Source organism: Ranitomeya variabilis, chromosome 6 (genome assembly GCF_051348905.1).
Source record: "Ranitomeya variabilis isolate aRanVar5 chromosome 6, aRanVar5.hap1, whole genome shotgun sequence".
Lineage (NCBI taxonomy): Eukaryota > Metazoa > Chordata > Amphibia > Anura > Dendrobatidae > Ranitomeya > Ranitomeya variabilis.
Genome location: NC_135237.1, coordinates 542,357,906 through 542,378,361, shown reverse-complemented (window position 1 = coordinate 542,378,361; position 20,456 = coordinate 542,357,906). Strand labels below are relative to the sequence as shown.

Sequence of the window (20,456 nt, the reverse complement as noted above, 5' to 3'; positions counted from 1 at the left end):
TTTGTAGTTTGAGGAGCCACCATAATTGTTAAAAATTAGCACTGTAAAAAAATAGGGGGACTTGTTGCAAAGATATTTCTGAGGTGACATATTTATCTTGTCCAGGCTTTTATGGGAGTTACCGTTGGTGATTTGAAGCACAGTGAATAGGTACAAAAAAATAAAATCTATGTGTATCAGAAAATATTTGAAACAAATATGTAATAACAGAAGGGGGAGATGGGATTTTCTGAACTCAGGCTCCTATTCCATTTTTGATGAGACTAATCATTAAAAATATTTAACTAGACTCCTTTCATTTAGAGTATTTGTATTAACAGGAAAGTCTCAACCGCTGCTTACAATTGTAGGTTAGCTGTGATGTAAGTGTGGGAACTAAAATAAAAACCTTTCAATCATAGACTTCCATGCGAGTCGGCTGTATTGCAGAGACAGAAAGAGCGGCAAACTTCCTGGTCAACTCAGCTAACGAGAGATCGTAGATTACATCCACCCTAAGAACTCATATCCATCATCATAAAAAAAAAAACGTCCTGTATTGTTCCTGAAAAGCCGTACGAGTGGCATGCGATTTGCATGCAAGTACAATATGATTTTTATCAACTAGTATCCGAATGACATGCAAATGCAATCCGTATACAATACGATGTTAACATAAGCTTTTACATAGTTATTCTCTGCTAAAGATACTTTTCAAAGGAAATATTCTTCAATAAATATATGTAGATAAAATAAAAATATGTGAGTGAGATATATGATGAGTGCTTTGCGTTTGTAGCTTACTGTGCATGTATTTTACTAATAAAATAATCATTTTCTGAAAACAATGGCGTGGGATCCCCTGAAATTTTATTAATCAGCAGAGTAAAAGCGGACAGCTGGGGCCCAATGTTTATAGTCTAGGAAGGGGGTTACCCATGGAGCTTCCCGGGTTATATAATATCAGCTCATAGCTGAATGCTTGGCCTTTACTGGATATTAAAATGGAGCTCCCCCCAAAAAAATGAAGTAGGTTTCCCCTGTAATTAATAACTATCAAAGGCTCAGCAGACAGCTTCAAGCTGATATTAATAGGCTAGGAAAAGGCCATGAATATTGGCCCTCTTTCATACTAAAAACATCAGCTCTCAGTGCGCATCCATCCAAAAGGCACATCCATAAAATGCGCCAATTCTGGCATTTAGCCTCACTCTTCCCACTGTGAGGCTGTGGTCTCTGATACAGCTAGGGGGCGCTGTTTGTTCTCCCCAGAATGTGCGTGCAGACGGATGAAGTCCATAGGTGTGCATGAGAGTCACGGATTTCCGGTCCGGGTTTTCCATGTGGCTGAAGGACACAAGTTTGTGTGTGTTTAAAAACCCTGCAGTACGGGGTATGTTTGTGTCAGGTCAGGTGTGTGAGGTGCACGTCAGTGTCAGTCTGGTGTGTGCTGCTCTGCAGAGTGCATGGAGGCACAGGCTAGCAGAGCCAGCACCCGCAGCGTACACAGAGATGCAAGTCGTCCATGGTACTGGTCTCGGATGTGCCTGGAGGTGGATGTCCTGTGCCCGAAGGAGTCGGATGTGGACAGTCCTGTGCCCGAAGGAGTCGGATGTGGACAGTCCTGTTCCCGGAGGTGGATGTCCTGTGCCCGGAGGTGGATGTCCTGTGCCCGGAGGTGGATGTCCTGTACCCGAAAGAGGACTAGCATGTGCAACGATTGCAAACATGTGGATATGGTACCCGGCTGCTATCCGGAGGATATCCTGAACTGTGTACGACTGTGTGAGTAAAGAGACTGATACAGCGATGCAAGACACCCACGAGAATTAGTCAGAGGAGGGCTGGCGTGTGTAGTAGTGATGGGACTTCGGGTTTTTTTTTGGGAATCGGCTCTTTCGGCTCGGCTCAGCAAGAAGAGTCGGCTCTTTCGGCTCTTGAATCGGCTCTTCAGTAATCTCACCAAAATGATGGCACAAAACCTTCCAGTTAACAGATTAACATTGTTTATATTATTTTTCATTATAAGAACATCAAACAAATGCAAAAAATGTGCAACTGGGTATAGGAACGGAGACACGGACATCATACCTCATGTGAGTTTCTCCTTAGCTTGCCCTGTCCACTCTGTAATTGTAATCTTTATCGGTACAATTTGATAGAGGTAGTGAGCGCTAATATACATGCTGTGTGGCAGTAATTAACTAATTAAAGCTCTATTTATTCCACCACCGATGCTCATTGAGCTCTGTGCACCACTGTCACATTTTCTGACAGGTTGCAGCTCATTAAAAGACAGGTCCTTTTGTATGGGCATTTTTTGCTATTGATTCCTCAGATAGGTTTTTTTATTGATGTTATGTGGATATATCCGCTCCATTTACATTTGGAGGTTTTTTTGCTGGTAAAAATTATTTATTATTTTGTAATTATTAATAAACATTACTGCATTTAATATTATTGAACATTGTGGTTTGAGTCTTGTTGCGTGTTTTTCATGGCAATTCTAGACTTATTTTTGGATTTGAGTACTTTCAGCAGCAGCTTTCCTCTCTCCCCCTCCAGCACACAGTCTCTCCTGGCTCCTCCCCTCCCCCTCCACCACCAGGCTGACGTCAGCAGCACAGGGAAGGGAGGAGAGCAGAGAGCCACTAGATAACAAGCGGCTCACTGATAGGTGCCGGCTCATATCGTTCACAGTGAAGAGCCGGCTCTTTGAGTCGGCTCGTTCATGAACGTCACATCACTAGTGTGTAGTGTCTGCAACATATGAGGCTGTATGTATGGAGACGTATAGAGACTGTGAGATGGCGGTCACATCACTAGTGTGTAGTGTCTGCAACATATGAGGCTGTATGTATGGAGACGTATAGAGACTGTGAGATGGCGTGCCGTCGCCCAGGGAAACTGGACAAGGAAAGTATGGCCTGTTTAGGGACTGCAAATCTAAAGCCATGTGATATGTATTGCTTTCAACTGGTGTAAACTGGTCACTGATAATATCCACTGAAGTTATATGCATTTATGTGATTGGACTTTAATGCTGTGAAGAAACACATTAAAAGAGACTTCTGTGTTTGAATTTGTGGGTCACTGCTTCTTCACTGCGTACGATGCTACTGCAGCTTTACACCACTTACCCGGGTGCGTTGGCAAATGGGTTAATAGGGTTCGGGTTGATGTCAGCTTTGAATTGGCAGCTGACATCAAACCCATTGGTTAGTAATGGAGAGACGTCTATTGCACAGTAAGTCATGATGAATTAAAATTGCTACAATATTACATTATAAAAATGCGTCTGATTTCATTGACTCCATTAGGGGTGAGAGTATTGAGCTTAAATACCCAATATGTTTCCTTCCTTTTTAAGTGCTCCATACAATTCTGTGTGTGAAGGAACATGTTGAATGGGGAAAATACGTAACTTGTACTCATTATTCTTGATCGTGCAATGACAAGTAGTGATGAGCGAGCACTAAAATGCTCTGGTCGAGCAATTTGTAATATTCGCGTACTCAGACAGAACAACGAGCCCAATGTAAGTCTATGGGAGACGTGAACATTTTTACTGCTGTCACCCCGGGGGTCCTTTTAAGGTCTAAAAATGTCTGAAAATGATGGAAACACTGCTCAAGTGACACGGAAACATCATAGCAAATGTCCCTGGAAGCATTTCTGACTCCTAGGTCACAGCTGTAAGCAATGTTGTCAGAGATTCACGCCATTTTTACAGGTGTACCAAAAAACATACAAAACCGAAACCCAAATAGATTTTGATGGGAAATATGTTAAGGAATATCCTTTCCAGGGTAATGGCTTGTATATATGGCAAAATAATTAATTCCAAACAAAAATGTTCCTCCACCACTTGGGCTATGTTCACGCAGAGTTTTTGATGCGTTTTTCAACTTTTGCATTGCTTTTAACCAATACAGATGCATTCACTGGGTAATGTCATTGTAACATTTAACAACCCTAGCTGGCCATGTGGTTTGTGACACAACCAGACACATCTTGTTTCATTATCGAAAGAGGGACTCTTAAAGTCACAGAGCCTATTTTTAGAGGGGCATCAGGCGGCATTAATTTTGTTAAAGGGCCATTAAACAGTGGGTCTCTTATACTGTTATTGCCTATGCAGTGAGTTGCTGGGCTGCCAAAAATTCGAACGCACCCCAATACTCCTTTCACGAGACGTACAGGAGGGACTCCTGACAAAATGTTGCATTGAATGCAAGGCCTGGCCTGCTCCAAAGATACATGCAGTCCAATAACTGTTTCAGCAGACGTACTTGAGGGCCTCATGACAACACTGTTTGCTTATGCAGTGAATGCAAGGCCTACCCTGCACCAATGTTACATGCACTCCAATAACCCTTTTAAACCACGTACTGGATGGCCACATGAAACAAAAGTTCCCTTTTTTTATTACCATAAATTTTGTCCATGAAGTGAATGCAAGGCCTGGCCGTAATTTGCACGCACCACAATCCCCCTTGGAAGAAACAAGGAGGGTCTCATAAATTTTTTTTAACATTAAAAAGGAGCACTTCACCTACACTTGGAATGCTTATACACTAAGGGTATGTGCACATGTTGCGGATTTTGCTGCGGATCCGCAGCTGTTTTCCATGAGTTTACAGTACCATGTAAACCTATGGAAAACAAAATCCGCAGTGCACGTGCTGCAGAAAAAAACACGCAGAAACGGAGCGTTGTTTATTCCGCAGCATGTCAATTATTTGTGCGGATTCCGCAGCGGTTTACACCTGCTCCATAATAGGAATCCGCAGGTGTAAAACCGCATGTGAAATCAGCGGTAAATCCGCGGTAATTCCACAGGTAATCCGCAGTGCGGTTTACCTGCGGATATACCAAAATCAGTCCGGAAAGGAAAAATCCGCAGGACATTCCGCAACGTGTACACTTAGCCTAAGTGCATGGGCTGACAAACATTTCTCCATGGGGGTAAAGTTTTTAAAAAAAATTTGTTTATGGCCATCATACACCCTTGCAAAAAACTAGAGTGGCTGTAGCATCACGGAATACGTTCACCCTCGTGTTATAGTGGTGGTGTATAGACGTGGAGGATGTCCTCCTACAAATGTTTTCCCAATTTAAAGTAGTGGGTCTCCTATACTTGTAATGCCCATACACTAAGTGTAAGGGCTGACAAACATTTTCCCCTGGGGAGTCTCCTTTAAAAAAAAAATAAAAAAATAATTTACGGGCATCATAAACACCTTTGCCAAAAATTAGAGTGACTGTTGCATCACGGAATACGTTCACCCTCGTGATCTAGTGGTGGTGTCTGAATACATGTGGAGGATGTCATCCTATGAATGTTTTGCCAATTTAAAGGAGCTGGTCTCCTATACTTGGAATGCCCATACACTAAGTGCATGGGCTGACAAACATTTCCCCGTCTCGGGTACATTTTTTAATTTTTTTTATGGGCCTCAAATACACCCTTGCAAAAAAATAGACTGGCTGTCGCATCACAGAGCATGTTCACCCTGGCGTTCGAGTGGTGGTGAATGATGAGGATGAGAAGAAAGAGGAGAATGACACCAAATAGCCAAAATCAGGAAGCGTTTACCCATGAGTGGGTGTGAAGAGGTGCATGGGAATGCACCTCCCAAAGAGACACTGTATTGGAGGTTATGTTTCGCTGTTATCATTTGGTGGTGTAGAGAAGTCTGGCCCAATCCAGCCCTTGTTCATTTTTATAAGAGTCAGCCTGTCAACATTTATGCGCTTATCTGTTATAATTCCACCAGCGGCACTAGAAACCTGCTCTGATAAAACGCTAGTGGCATGGCAGGCCAGGATCTCCAAAGCGTAGCGAGCCAGTTCATGCCACGTGTCCAGGCTTGGATACCCAATAATTAAAAGAAAATACCCAAAATTAAAGACCAGAAAAAGAATAATTTGGTATACTTGCTAAAGTAAGATTGCCCAAAAGATGACGTACAAGACCAAAAGTAAAACTAAATAAAGTTTATTCACAATTAGTTAAAATCAAGGATCATCAGTATTAATAAAGGAGTTGAACAAGGCAGAATGAGCTCCAAACAATCCACGAAAAATAAAATGTACAAACCACAATAGTCATAGAGGCCAGTATGTCTCAAATAGATAAAAATGTTTTGTGGTTGGCAATGTATATAAGTACAGGTACAACAGCAGGCTCTGGGATGTTAAGATAATTTAAACTACAGAAATACCAGTGTAAAGACTAAAGTGCAAGTGCATAACTAGTAAATATGTTTAAATGTCAAGATCTAAAGACAAATATCCTAGAAGCGGTAACACCATGCTGTTATTACCTGCAGAGTGGAGATTGTAGGGAGAAAGAAACCCCGACGTGCATTTTGCTTGTCACTTCTTCCTGGGGGGTCTTTTGGGCAACCAATAATTAAAAGGCACAAAGGAATCACGGAGGACGTTGGTATGGTCAGCAAGGTACTCCCTCATCATCTTCCCAAACATTTCATTCCTTGTGACAGTGCCCCTTGCCTCTGTGCCAGGGCGATGGGAGGGTCTGAGAAAACAGTCCCAGAACTTTGCCAGTGTTGCCCTGCCTCTGCTGGATTGGAGTTGTGTCTCTCTTGCCTGTACTTCGTCTACGCCAGCGTTTTCAGATGGGAATTTTTTTAATAATTCCGCAACAATGGCCCTCTGGTACTGCGACATTTTAGTACACCTGTCTTCCCCTGGAACAAGAGATTGAAAGTTCTTGTAGCGTTGGTCTAAAGGTGTCACTCCCCAGTAATGACTGTCACCCAAAATTTTTGCATTACGAGGGTCACGGGAAAGGCAGCGCAACATAAAGTCAGCGCAACATAAAGTCAGCTCTGCGTGCCAGACTGGTAACAGGAAAGCCTTCTGTGTCCTCAACAACAGGATGGGTGACCAAAGTGTCCTCCTTGTCCTGAGGCCATCCACGCTGAACAGACTGTGTGTTTTGCTTGTACCGTCTATGCCACATGAAAGTACCTCCTGATCTTCCTCATATATATACATATATACAATGTTTTGAGTCAGTGAAATCCTTCAGGTGTATCGGACACCTCTTTAAAGGCTCTCTGTTAGCACAGAATGACTATTGATACCAAGCACAGCCACTCAGATCATCATGGCGGACAATTATTTATATACACCTTCCCACCTGCTTGTTTCCCATCCATTTCCATCCTTCTCTGACTATGAAGTCGTCAATCACATTAGAGGGTCTGGAGAATGATGGAATACAAACAGGTCGGAAGGTGAATGTACATGATTGGCCCCGCCGTGAAGCACCGAGTGGTAGGACTTAGTTTGAACAGTCATTCTGCACTGACAGAGTCCATTTAAGGGTAACTTGTCATCTTCAGAAACATTATTTATCTGCAGATATAGGGTTAATTTGCAGGTAAATGGGGTTTAAAGCCTGGTTAGCCGGCATAATGGGAAAGTGTTGGCTGCAGGGAGAAATTTACGCTTTATTCTCCCTTCCGCCAGTCGCTTCCTGTGATAGGGTCGGTGCAAGGAGGAAGAAATTACAGTCACCGCTAACTACAAAGTGAGCGTGCTGGAATAACGTCCCGACACTGATGGTGACATCGTCCAGGGAGCCCAACCTCAGGCTGGGCATCACTGAACGACTAACATGGCAGCAGCACGTGACACCCATCAGCAACCTGCAGCTGCGTCACAGGAGGCTGATGGGTGCAGGTACTGGCCATCTAAATGCCGCTGTCAGTGATTTACAAGGGCATTTAAATACCTAAAACAGCAGCAATCAAGGTGAGCTCTGATCACTTCTGTTACAGGCAGATGCCGGCTGTGTATTACATCTGACATGCTGCTGCTCTCCTGCTCCCTGGCCCAGCTCTCCAGTCTCCACTGTGTGTGCATCCGTTCAGCCACGCCCACATTTAAAGGGCCCGCAACATTTTTTTTTCCCTTCCTCCCCACTCCTGCTTTTCTCTAGGGGCCCACCGGGGAATCCCCCGGCACCCCGCCAGTGCAGCCGCTGACTTACTGCACTGCATAGGAAGGTAAGGGGCATGGCCTAATACAAGGGGGCATGTCGGCTGCTTCTGCTGTCTGCGGGAAGCAGAGCGTCCCGTGCGGGAGTGCGGGGCAAAGGCTCAAAACCGGGACAGTCCCGCAGAATGAGGGACAGTCCCGCAGAATGAGGGACAGTTGGGAGCTATGCAAGCACCGACTGGAAAAAAATATTGTTCGGTGACTGTCTTGCCTCTGAACGCATCGTTAACAGAAGTGTATGCTCTCGAGTATACTTTTATTTATTAAATTAAAACCTGCAGCCATTTGCTCGGACAAAACTTTCAGACAGTTTTGGAATGATGCGTTCAGGTGTAAGAACTCGGGCGCATAACTCTGTACCTGACCCTTCTGCCGAAGGCGCCCCGATGCTACAGGTGTACTAGAGGTGGCTGCAGCAGAGGGGTGGGGCACAGGAAACGATATATGCTCACCAGCAGATACATGCAATGGAACCGGCCAGGATGCTCCAGCGCTCGTGGATGGGACAGAGGGATCCGATGTGTGGGAAGGTGCAGAGGGTTCCTCACTGTTAAAGTGTCCCTCGGTGGCGGCTTCCTGAGGGATTGCCGCAGAAGGGTTCAACTGTGCTGCAGGCTCCCGAGTGCTCCCGACGGTGCTGTGGAACAAAAGAGAAAAACAAACAATATACTGTCATTGCATGGCCCTGGCTGAAAGAGCAAAAGAGGTTTAGACCTTTGTTAGTGCATGTGGTGGGTAATATTTACTTTCGTGTCACCATCGTTGACCTGAGGAACGACAGGGCTTGGGCATAATTGTACGTGCTCCTGCGTCCTCCAGATTCACTCGGGGCCGCGTCTCTTTGTTGAACTCTTTCTTAAAGCCATGCCGGATCGACCTCCACCTTTTCACAATCCTCTCACCTGTTAAAAAAGGAAAAACACAACTTAATTAGAAACAATACTTAGAATGCATCAGCAAAATTTGAGCAGATTTGCTCCCAGAGTCGACGGGTCACTGTGATATCAGCATGGCGGCGGTCACCCAAGTTTCACAGCGGCTCCCTGTCTCGGACAAGATCGATGAGGAGGTCAATATCAAGGCCGACCTCCTCACCGTCAGAATCAGGAGCACGCTGTGAAACCTGTTATAAAAAAAGGGAAAAATAAATTAACACAAAATTATAAACATAGAAAACCTACAAAAAATAAAATAAAAAAATCTTGCACGACGACGGCCGCCACGACTCTCACGCCGACGACCCTGGGAGCCACTGGAAGGACCTCTCGATTGAGCACCAGAATCCGAACTCTAGAAGAAAAATAACATAAACATTTTGTGCTTGTAGGTACCCTTTGTATGTGTTGTGTGCCATGTGATATCTATAATGATAAGTTTTTATGTGTTGTGTGATGTCTGAATGTATCAGTTTGTATGTGTTGTGTTCTATCTGTAAGTATCTAGTGTTATGTGTTGTGTGTAGTGTTAGGTTGTGGTTCCGCAATACATGAACGAAACATACCAATTGTGAACCCTCTCCATGTCTTTCTCCACCCCTTCCCTCTTCTTGGGGGAGCACCTCTTGGACTATGGCAGCAGCTTCCTACAAAGATGCAAAATGGCAAAATACATTAATATACACATACATACACAAATACACACACAGACATACATTCACACACACACATACACAAACAGACACACACACACAAGACAGCGAGGGAGCAAGATAGCAAAATCATGTTAAAAACATTTACCTCAGTGCGCTGCCGACAGGGAGGAGGGCTCCCAGAAGAAGACATGTCTGCTCTGGTACGGCTTGGCTGGCTGGGCTCTGTGGCAGGTTATAGCTGGCAGGCCTCTGTGGCAGGTAGCTGGCAGGCCTCTGTGGCAGGAGAGCTGACAGGCCTCTGGCAGGAGAGCTGGCTGGGCTCTGTGGCAGGTTATAGCTGGCAGTCCTCTGTGGCAGGTTATAGCTGGCAGGCCTCTGTGGCAGGTTATAGCTGGCAGACCTCTGTGGCAGGTTATAGCTGGCAGGCCTCTGTGGCAGGAGAGCTGGCAGGCCTCTGGCAGGAGAGCTGGCAGGCCTCTGGCAGGAGAGCTGGCTGGGCTCTGTGGCAGGTTATAGCTGGCAGGCCTTTGTGGCAGGTTATAGCTGGCAGGCCTTTGTGGCAGGTTATAGCTGGCAGGCCTTCGTGGCAGGTTATAGCTGGCAGGCCTCTGGCAGGAGAGCTGGTTGAGCTCTGTGGCAGGTTATAGCTGGCAGGCCTTTGTGGCAGGTAGCTGGCAGGCCTCTGTGGCAGGAGAGCTGGCTGGGCTCTGGTAGGTTATAGCTGGCAGGCCTTTGTGGCAGGTTATAGCTGGCAGGCCTCTGGCAGGTTATAGCTGGCAAGCCTCTGGCAGGATATAGCTGGCAGGCCTCTGGCAGGATATAGCTGGCAGGCCTCTGTGGCAGGAGAGCTGGCAGGTCTCTGTGGCAGGAGAGCTGGCAGGCCTCTGGCAGGAGAGCTGGCTGGGCTCTGTGGCAGGTTATAGCTGGCAGGCCTCTGTGGCAGATTTGTAGCTGGCTCCACTCTCTGGCTCTTTTGTTCTTCTGTCTTGGCAGGGTGTGTCTCTCTTGTGGTCTCTCTGGCTGGCAGCTGGCAGTATGGCTGGAAATGAGTGAAGGCCTCAATGGCATTGCTTTATATATAGTCCTGGGGGCAGGCCCACAGTTTCTGAGCATGCTCAGTGTAAAAAGCCGGAGCAGGCCGCCGGATCCGCCATTTTCCGGATCCGGCGTCCATAGACATGCATTGCAGCGAAAGGCCAGATCCGGCCCTTCCGGCTTTTTCACCGCAGACAAAAAACGCTACAGTAGACAATTTTTCCAGACGCCGGAATCGATTGTGCGCCGAATCCGGCATCAAACCGGAAGGAACGCTGGGCAATCCGGTGCTAATACAAGTCAATGGGGGAAAAGCCGGATCCGGTTTTACAATATTCCGATTCCGGTTTTCTTCGGAAGAGCCAGAATTAGCCTGAAACAAAAAAACCTGATGTGTGAAAGCAGCCTAAGTCAAGAGACCTAAAACATATAGAATCTTGGGTAATATGAGTGACTTAACAATCATAATTTTTCCCCACCAAGATGAATCCTTTTTTCATAGAAGTTTAGATTGTTGGTGATAGAATTTATTAGAATTTTTATATTAGTAGAGATCAGTGAATTTATATTTTTAGTAAACTTCAATCCTCGGTATGTTAATTTTTTCTCTGCCCAACTCCAAGGGGTAATTTTATTTATTTTATCTACCTGGGAATTGTTGATATTAAAATGAAGAATTTTGGATTTTGATTTATTAATTTTGAAATATGAAATTGGGTCAAAGTTATCGAAATGTCTTAGAATTTTTGATATGGAGTTATATGGATGTTAGGGTCTGGATAATAACCTCTGCATAAAGTCTAATTTTGAATTCTCTTGAATTTGATTTATTTCCTGTGATGGTATGATCGTCTCTAATTAATTGAGTAAAAGGTTCTAGGGCCATTTCAAATAGAACATCCCTGTCTAGTTCCATTTTATGATGTAAAGAGATTTGGAAAGATGTTTGTTGGCATATACCTTAGCTTTTGGGTATGAATATAGGGCCATTATTTTAGAAATACAGGGGGAATTGAGACCAAATTTTTGGAGGGTAAAATATAAATAGTTACAATGTAGACGATCGAATGCTTTTTCGGCATCTAAAGATGTGATAACAGAACTTAATTTTTTTGAGTACATTTGATTATGTTGGCAACTCTTCTTGTACCCCCAATGGACTGTCTTCCGCTAATAAATCCAATTTGGTCTTTTAAAATAATTTTCGGTAGGATTGATTTTAGTCTGTGGGCCAATGTTTTTGAATAAATTTTAAGGCCCGTATTCATTAACGATATTGGCCTGTAGTTGGTTACCAATTTTGGATCCGAACTAGGTTTTGGAATAACTATTATGGTTGCCTCTAGGTTTTCTTCTGGGAAAAATCCCAGTTCTGATGCAGCGTTAAAAAACTTTTGTAAGAAGTGGGGCAAGGAGTTGTTTGAATGATTTGTAATACTCGTTGCTAAAACCATCTGGGCCAGGAACTTTAAAAGTTTTTAATTGTTTTATTTCTAAAATGTCTTCAATGTTAAAGGGTGCTAAAAGAAATTTTAAGTCTTCAGAGGAAATTTTTGGTAGATTAACCGTTGCTAAGAAAGAATCTCCTGTTTTTTGGGCTGGCATGATGGTTTATTTTGATTGATATTATATAGATTACTGTAAAACTCTGCAACTGTGTTGACTATGTATTGGGGATGGAGGAGAGAGTCTCCTTTGGGTGAAATAATTTTGTCAGTTCTATTTATTCTTAATTTTTTTAATTTTATTTGACATAAATTTTGAGGGCTTTTTGAGAGAGGAATAATGTTTGAATTCAGAGTTTTTGACAGCCGAGTCATAAAAAGCGAAAATGATTGTTTTTAAGTCTTGTCTGAGTTTTGATAGTTCTGACTGAGTGTCCATGTACAGTATTACCTGCTGAACACATGAAGCTCCCCAGTGTCGGATCTCTCTACAGCCGGCAAGATGTGGAGACAGATGTCCTATCCCTCGACCTGTAGAGATCAGACATCTCTGATGATCTCTAGGATCAGAATATGAAGGACGGGAAGGAGAAGCTGCCATATGACAGCAGCTCCAATCTCTGCAGCACGATATGTATAGACCCCACTGCCCCCCATACAGCTGGTTACCATCCTGTGTCCCCCCCAAGCTCTAACACTGTAACAACTCTGCCTACTCCCTGTGATTTACAAGAGGTGATAATGACTCCTGGAGATGAGCAGACCCCAAAGAAAGACGATATCTGTAGTAACAAGATCTTCTATCACTCACGTCTGTTTCTACAGTCAGATGGGCCAGGTTCTGTGTGCTCTAAAAAATCCAGAAAGAGATAAAGCAGACAATGAGATGTGATGACCCCAATAATGACCGGTAGCCATTCTATGTGGACACTTACTCATGCTTTGCCGCTTTCCTCATTTTCTTCTTGTTCTCTTCTTCCTCACTGTGAAATACAGAATAGAAAACATCCCATTAGATTAGAATGGTGGGAGCAAAGATTTATAGCCCCATGACCCCGTCGAAATGCTGTTATGCCCGGGAGACCGAGGTACCCAGCACTAGACCAATGAAATCTGTCTCTTGAGGGGGATGTCACGAATGGCTTGACCCAGTGCTGTGGTCTCAGGCAATGCACAGTGTAAGGGATATCGTGAAGGAACAGGCACTTACTTGATCAGCAGCAGATCCTCCCAGTAGTGATGATCCCGATCTTGAGTAGATGATTATTATCCAAATGAAAGACTGAGGCGTTGAAACGTTTAACCAGTTTACTTCAACATGAAGGGATTTGCAATCAGTACTGACACCGGAGTCTGTATGAGCACTCTGAATTACTCTGACCTTGTCAAAATTTCTATCTCTTATTATGCGCAGTTTCCATGTGGCCCTGCTGCTGTATGTGAACTGGTTGCCGACTCAATCTGTCCCTCCCGGGTCCTGGTTCGACGGGCAACCCGAGTCCTTTTTGTCAGTTTATCCCCTCTGGGAATACCGCTGAACTCTGTGTCTGTTTCACTCCTAGCTCTTTAGCCCAACGACCAGTCCTTTTCTCAGACCAGAATAGATCAAGGGGAGTCTCTGGAGCTCCCCCTTCTGGCCGGAGATGGTAGTGCAGTCTTTTAGTATTTGTATTTGGTGTCAATAACTATTTTTGTGGCAAATACCCCTAGGGGCACCACACTGTATACGTTGCATCCGTTTTTTACTATTTTTGACGCATCCGTTTTTTCCACAAAACGACGCATTTCGACGTCTGCAGAAAAACGCTAGTGTGAAAGTAGCATTAAGGATCTGTCTAAAGTATCCGTCTAAATACTGTATGCGTGGCATCCGGTTTTCACTATTTTTGACGCATCCGTTGATACGTCGCGCCGACGCATTGTGACGGCCGCCAGATGACAGAAGTGTGAAAGAAGTCTTAGAATTTTTTATATGGAGTTATATGGATGTTAGGGTCTGGATAATAACGTCTGCATAAAGTCCAATTTTGAATTCTCTTGAATTTGATTTATTTTCTGTGATGGTATGATCGTCTCTAAATAATTGAGCAAAAGGTTCTATGGCCATTTCAAATAGAAGGGGGGACAGGTAACATCCCTGTCTAGTTCCATTTTTTGATATAAAAAGATTTGGAAAGATGTTTGTTGGCATATACCTTAGCTTTTGGGTATGAATATAGGGCCATTATTTTAGAAATACAGGGGGAATTGAGACCAAATTTTTGGAGGGTAAAATGTAAATAGTTACAATGTAGACGATCAAATGCTTTTTCAGCATCTAAAGATGTGATAACAGAACTTAATTTTTTTGAGTACATTTGATTATGTTGGCAACTCTTCTTGTACCCCCAATGGACTGTCTTCCGCTAATAAATCCAATTTGGTCTTTTAAAATAATTTTCGGTTGGATTGAGTTTAGTCTGTGGGCCAATGTTTTTGAATAAATTTTAAGGCCCGTATTCATTAACGATATTGGCCTGTGTTTGGTTACCAATTTTGGATCCGAACTAAGTTTTGGAATAACTATTATGGTTGCCTCTAGGTTTTCTTCTGGGAAAAATCCCAGTTCTGATGCAGCGTTAAAAAACTTTTGTAAGAAGTGGGGCAAGGAGTTGTTTGAATGATTTGTAATACTCGTGGCTAAAACCATCTGGGCCAGGAACTTTAAAAGTTTTTAATTGTTTTATTTCTAAAATTTCTTCAATGTTAAAGGGGGCTAAAAGAAATGTTAAGTCTTCAGGGGAAATTTTTGGTAGATTAACCGTTGCTAAGAAAGAATCTCCTGTTTTTTTGGGCTGGCATGATGGTTTATTTTGATTGATATTATATAGATTACTGTAAAACTCTGCAACTGTGTTGACTATGTATTGGGGATGGAGAAGAGAGTCTCCTTTGGGTGAAATAATTTTGTCAGTTCTATTTATTCTTAATTTTTTTTATTTTATTTGACATAAATTTTGAGGGCTTTTTGAGAGAGGAATAATGTTTGAATTCAGAGTTTTTGACAGCCGAGTCATAAAAAGCGAAAATGATTGTTTTTAAGTCTTGTCTGAGTTTTGATAGTTCTGACTGAGTGTCCATGTACAGTATTATCTGCTGAACACATGAAGCTCCCCAGTGTCGGATCTCTCTACAGCCGGCAAGATGTGGAGACAGACGTCCTATCCCTCGACCTGTAGAGATCAGACGTCTCTGATGTCAGACATCTATGAAGATCTCTAGGATCAGAATATGAAGGACGGGAAGGAGAAGCTGCCATATGACAGCAGCTCCAATCTCTGCAGCACGATATGTATAGACCCCACTGCCCCCCATACAGCTGGTTACCGTCCTGTGTCCCCCCCAAGCTCTAACACTGTGACAACTCTGCCTACTCCCTGTGATTAACAAGAGGTGATAATTAGGGTTGAGCGACCTTTACTTTTATAGGATCGGGTCGGGTTTCACGAAACCCGACTTTTTCAAAAGTCGGGTCGAGTGAAATCGGCCGATCCTATAAAAAAGTCGGGGTCGGCCGAAACTCGAAACCCAATGCAGTGCATTGGGTTTCCAATGGTTCCCAGGGTCTGAAGGAGCGGAAACTGTCCTTCAGGCCCTGGGATCCATATTTAAGTGTAAAATAAAGAATTAAAATAAAAAATATCGCTATACTTACCCTCTGATGCGCCCTGGTACTAACCGGGAACCTTCCTTCCTTAGAATCAGCCTTCCAGGGCCTTGCGGTGACGTCGCGGCTTGTGATTGGTCGGGCGGCCCCCATGTGACCGCTCGCAAGCCGCGACCAATCACAAGCCACGACGTCTCCGTGACGTCACCGAAGGTCCTGGAAGGGCTGATTCTTAGGAAGGAAGGCTGCCAGAAAGAAGCCGAGGGTGAGTATATTCCTATTAGCTATATACTCACCCTCGTACATGCCCTGCTTCTTTCCGGCAGCCTTCCTTCCTAAGAATCAGCCCTTCCAGGACCTTCGGTGACGTCACGGAGACGTCGCGGCTTGTGATTGGTCGTGCGAGCGGTCACATGGGGGCCGCCCGACCAATCACAAGCCGCGACGTCACCGCAAGGCCCTGGAAGGCTGATTCTAAGGAAGGAAGGTTCCCGGTTAGTACCAGGGCGCATCAGAGGGTAAGTATAGCGATATTTTTTATTTTAATTCTTTATTTTACACTTAAATCTGAATTCCGATACCAATTCCCGATATCTTAAACATATCGGGAATCGGTATCGGAATTCCGATTCCAGATTCAGAAGATCGCCGACCTCATGGCCGACCCCACACAGAAAGACGATGTCTGTAGTAACAAGATCTTCTATCACTCACGTCTGTTTCTCCAGTCAGATGGGCCAGGTTCTGTGTGCTCTAAAAAGATGTGATGACCCCAATAATGACCGGTAGCCATTCTATGTGGACACTTACTCATGCTTTGCCGCTTTCCTCACTTTCTTCTTGTTCTCTTCTTCCTCACTGTGAAATACAGAATAGAAAACATCCCATTAGATTAGAATGGTGGGAGCAAAGATTTATAGCCCCATGACCTCCATAATAATCCGCCACTTAGTGGTCTCCAGTTTTATCCATTATAAGTGGAGGATCGTCCTGTAGGGACCCCATATATAACGTCAGTGCAGGGGTGGGATTCAAATTTTTAACAACAGGTCCTCTAAGTCGCGGCGGCCGGAATTTTGGCCACGCCCATTTTCAATAACCCCGCCCATACTAATAAGCCACGCCCAGTGGCACGATTCATATTTTTGGAAGCAGTTTGTCTCCCTTAATGACAAGAATACGTTGTGACATACGGTATTAAAGTCATTCAAAGAAACAAACGACTAAAGCAAATGTACTGCACAGGACAATTGTCCGTGTACAAGGTGCTTTAGCTGATCAGTCCACAACATTATTAAATTACTAAAGTAGAAGTATGAAACAGTAAACTATGTAGTACTCACTTGAAAGCAAAAACAGTATTCAAGGATTCTAACCAAAGAAAAGTTTAATACTGTAATATAATATAAAAAAGTTTAATTTTCTTTTATAAAAGTATTTAAAAGTTTTATAATAAACAGTATACAATATAAACCTTACAACAAGGTAAATCGAACTTTACAGCCCACGGATCGCAATATTAACAATATTAACAAAAACAATGCCCTCTAAAGGGAACCTGCCACTCACTATAAGTCCTCTAATCTAGGTTATAGTACTCAATGGAGAATCCAGGGAGGTATCCCTTTGACTCAACTGAAGTGCTATCAGAATTACAGCAATGACCATATAGCTGTTGAATGATCATCATGCTGAATTTTGGGGGCTTTTCGCACTCTCTGGTCTGTGGCAGTATGGTGTTTCTTCCGTAACCAGGATTTGACATATTTAAGCGGCTCCCAATCCGTCACAGGTTTCCAAGTATCTTCACAGTCATCAGATGCGATATATTAGATACAGTGAGTGCGCTTCTCTCATGTGTAGCTATATTGTTCATAATACTGAACCCTCTTTCTGCCTCTGCACTACTAACAGCGATGACTCGAACTATTTTTTTGGCCTGCTGAATGGAAGGCGGCATAGAGCGATTTGAAAGATATCGGTTATCAACAAAGTCACGGAAATCGTTTATTGGAATCTGATATTTGACTAGCTGACTTAATTGTTCCAATTTGTGTTCCCCTTCTCGCCACGGTGACAATGTAACATCAGCTGTCCACGATTCAGGCTCAAGCAAAGAGAATAGGGACAGTAAATGTTTGTAGTGGTCCGCATTGTGTTCACGTGTGTCACTGTCCATTAGTCGACTATTTGCAGTGGAAAACAAGCGGCTTTGCATATTGTCTATGACACACTGAATTAAGAGCGCTCTTGGAAGGGCAGTATTTTTCTCACTGGATTCAAAAGGAATACTTTTAAATGGCTCGGTTTGGATAATAGTACCAGCCTGTACCTCATACTTTCCGGGACAATCTTTTAAGTTTTGAAGTGCCCTAATGCACCTGCAGAGAAGTCGGTCAGCTTTCACTACAGATACCTCCCTTTCTTGTAAAGCAAGTGATAAAAGTGCTAGTTCATCTAGAATATCAATCATTAAAGCTAGATCTTTTAAAAAAGAAATGTTAGCCATCTTTTTTGCCATTCCGATGAGAAACTTAGAGCTGGAAAAATGCTGGTACAAAGCTGGATATGCTCTCCACACTGCTTTGGCAGCACGGACACTACATGCCACCCACCGAGGTCCTAGAATTCGACCTATCTTAATAATCTCCAATTCTAAATCTGCTGCAATATTGTGGAGCTGAGAATATTGTTTGTTAGAAACATGGTAGATGCTGTAGATTTTTTCCAGAAACATTTTAAAGTGATTAACTTGAGAAACTGTTTTAACAGCATCATCAAGTGCAAGCTGTATTCTGTGGCTTAAGCAGTGCCATATGACTACATTTGGGAATGCTTTTTGAATTTTGGAAGCCACACCAGACTTACTCCCCAACATGGCACTAGCCCCATCAGAGCAAAATCCAATTAAATTTTCTTGCATATACTGCTGGTCAAAGCCATTCTCCTTCAAGCAGGCAAACAGGGCATTGGTTATTGAGTCAGCACTAGTACATTCAAGCTCCTTTAAATCTACAAAGATGTTAACAGGCTCTGGAGCATCGGGAAGCTCACAACGGATGTAGATCACAAGCACACTTTTCTGTGACACAGTTGACGATTCATCAGTTACAATGGAAAATTTAGACCTGAAACTAATTATTTTCGAAAACAAAGACTTCCTCATTTCGGAGGATATATGCTGGATTATTGTTATAGCAGTCTTCCTAGAATGAAGGCCTACTCCAAGGTCCACACCAATGGTTTGAAACAGTTCAACGTGCCCTTGTATGTCAGACAAAGGCCGATTATGCAGCGCTAGGCTATAAACAACATGAAAAACATTTACAGTGGAAGCCAATGCCTTCTCATGGACCCGGTCAAGTGCCTTTACTAGTGCATCATTTTTAGCGGCATTAACAATTTCCTCTGCTTTATTATGAGCTTTGGACATTGCATGTTCTCTAATTTTTTTGCGAAAAGAGGATTGCTGTTTTTTTTTCAGGGTTCCACATGGCTTCACTGAAAAAGTCTTCCACTCCTCAGAAAGATGACATGATTTGGCCCTTTCAGCTCCTAATGAGCTTCCAACTTTACTGCACACAGTACACCCCAGTTTTCCATCCTTTAGTTTGACCCATGGATGCAAGTTTGTGAAGTAGTCAATTTGTTTTTGTGACCAACATGGAACACTAAGCGGCTGGGTCTCTAATGAAGCATCAGAAACTGAACTCTGACCATCCACGATGCTGCTATCATGTATAGCTGAAGCAGTGTCATCATCAGAATGATCACATAGAACGTCAGCAACACCATGTACATCACTGCTAATCTCACTTATGACATCCGATTCAGCTACTACATTTCCCATGTTCCTTCTAACATTATCATCTTGTACATCACTGTCCAGTTCATGTAAAGCGTTGGCACCACATGAATCAGTGTTCTGGCCAATGTTAACATTGGTACCATGAACAATATTGCCACAAGTTTCAGATGCTTTATTGGCATTTGAAGTACTAGCACCAATGTTCACTTCCTCAATTCTTCCCTTCTTGTTTCCAGTGTGGAAAAAAGACAAAAGTGTAGATTGTCTCTTCATTTTGTGTGTAAATGATTCAAAAGGTTTGGTCAAACCTTGAGGCGTCTTCTATAAAGTCAATGTGGCGTCCACTGTGTTTGGAGCCAGTAGCTTTACAGTTGGTCACTAAAAATAAACAACATTCTGGGATGTATCAAGACAACTATTGAATCTAGATCAGGGGAGGTGATTATCCCGCTATGCTTTGCCCTGGTCAGACCTCACCTGTATACTGTGTACAGTTCTGGGAGCCTCAATTTAAGAAATACATCAATATACTGGAGCAAGTCCAGAGAAGAGCAACCAAGATGGTAGAAGGTCTGCAAACCACGTCCTATGAGGAGCGGCTACAAGAACTAGGAATGTTTAGTTTGTAAAAGGGAATGAGAGGAGACTTAATAGCGGTCTACAGATATCTGACAGGTAGTCACAGTGCAGAGGGATCAGTCCTATTCTCATTAGCACAAGGAAGTACAAGAAGCAATAGGATGACACTAACAGGAAGGAGATACAGATTAGACATTAGGAGACACTTTCTGACAGTGGGGGTAGTTAGAGAGTGGAACAGGCTGCCATGAGAGGTGGTGAGCTCTCCATCAATGGGAGTCGTCAAGCGGAAGCTGGATAAACATATAGTTGGGATGATTTAGGGCAGGCGCTCACGGA

General features: G+C 43.4%; 1 pseudogene; it reads right to left on the bottom strand.

Annotated features, from left to right (window-relative positions):
* Nucleotides 1-17,516: 17,516 nt before the first annotated feature.
* On the bottom strand, nucleotides 17,517-19,811 carry LOC143783325 (E3 SUMO-protein ligase KIAA1586 pseudogene; annotated as a pseudogene).
* Nucleotides 19,812-20,456: the final 645 nt, after the last annotated feature.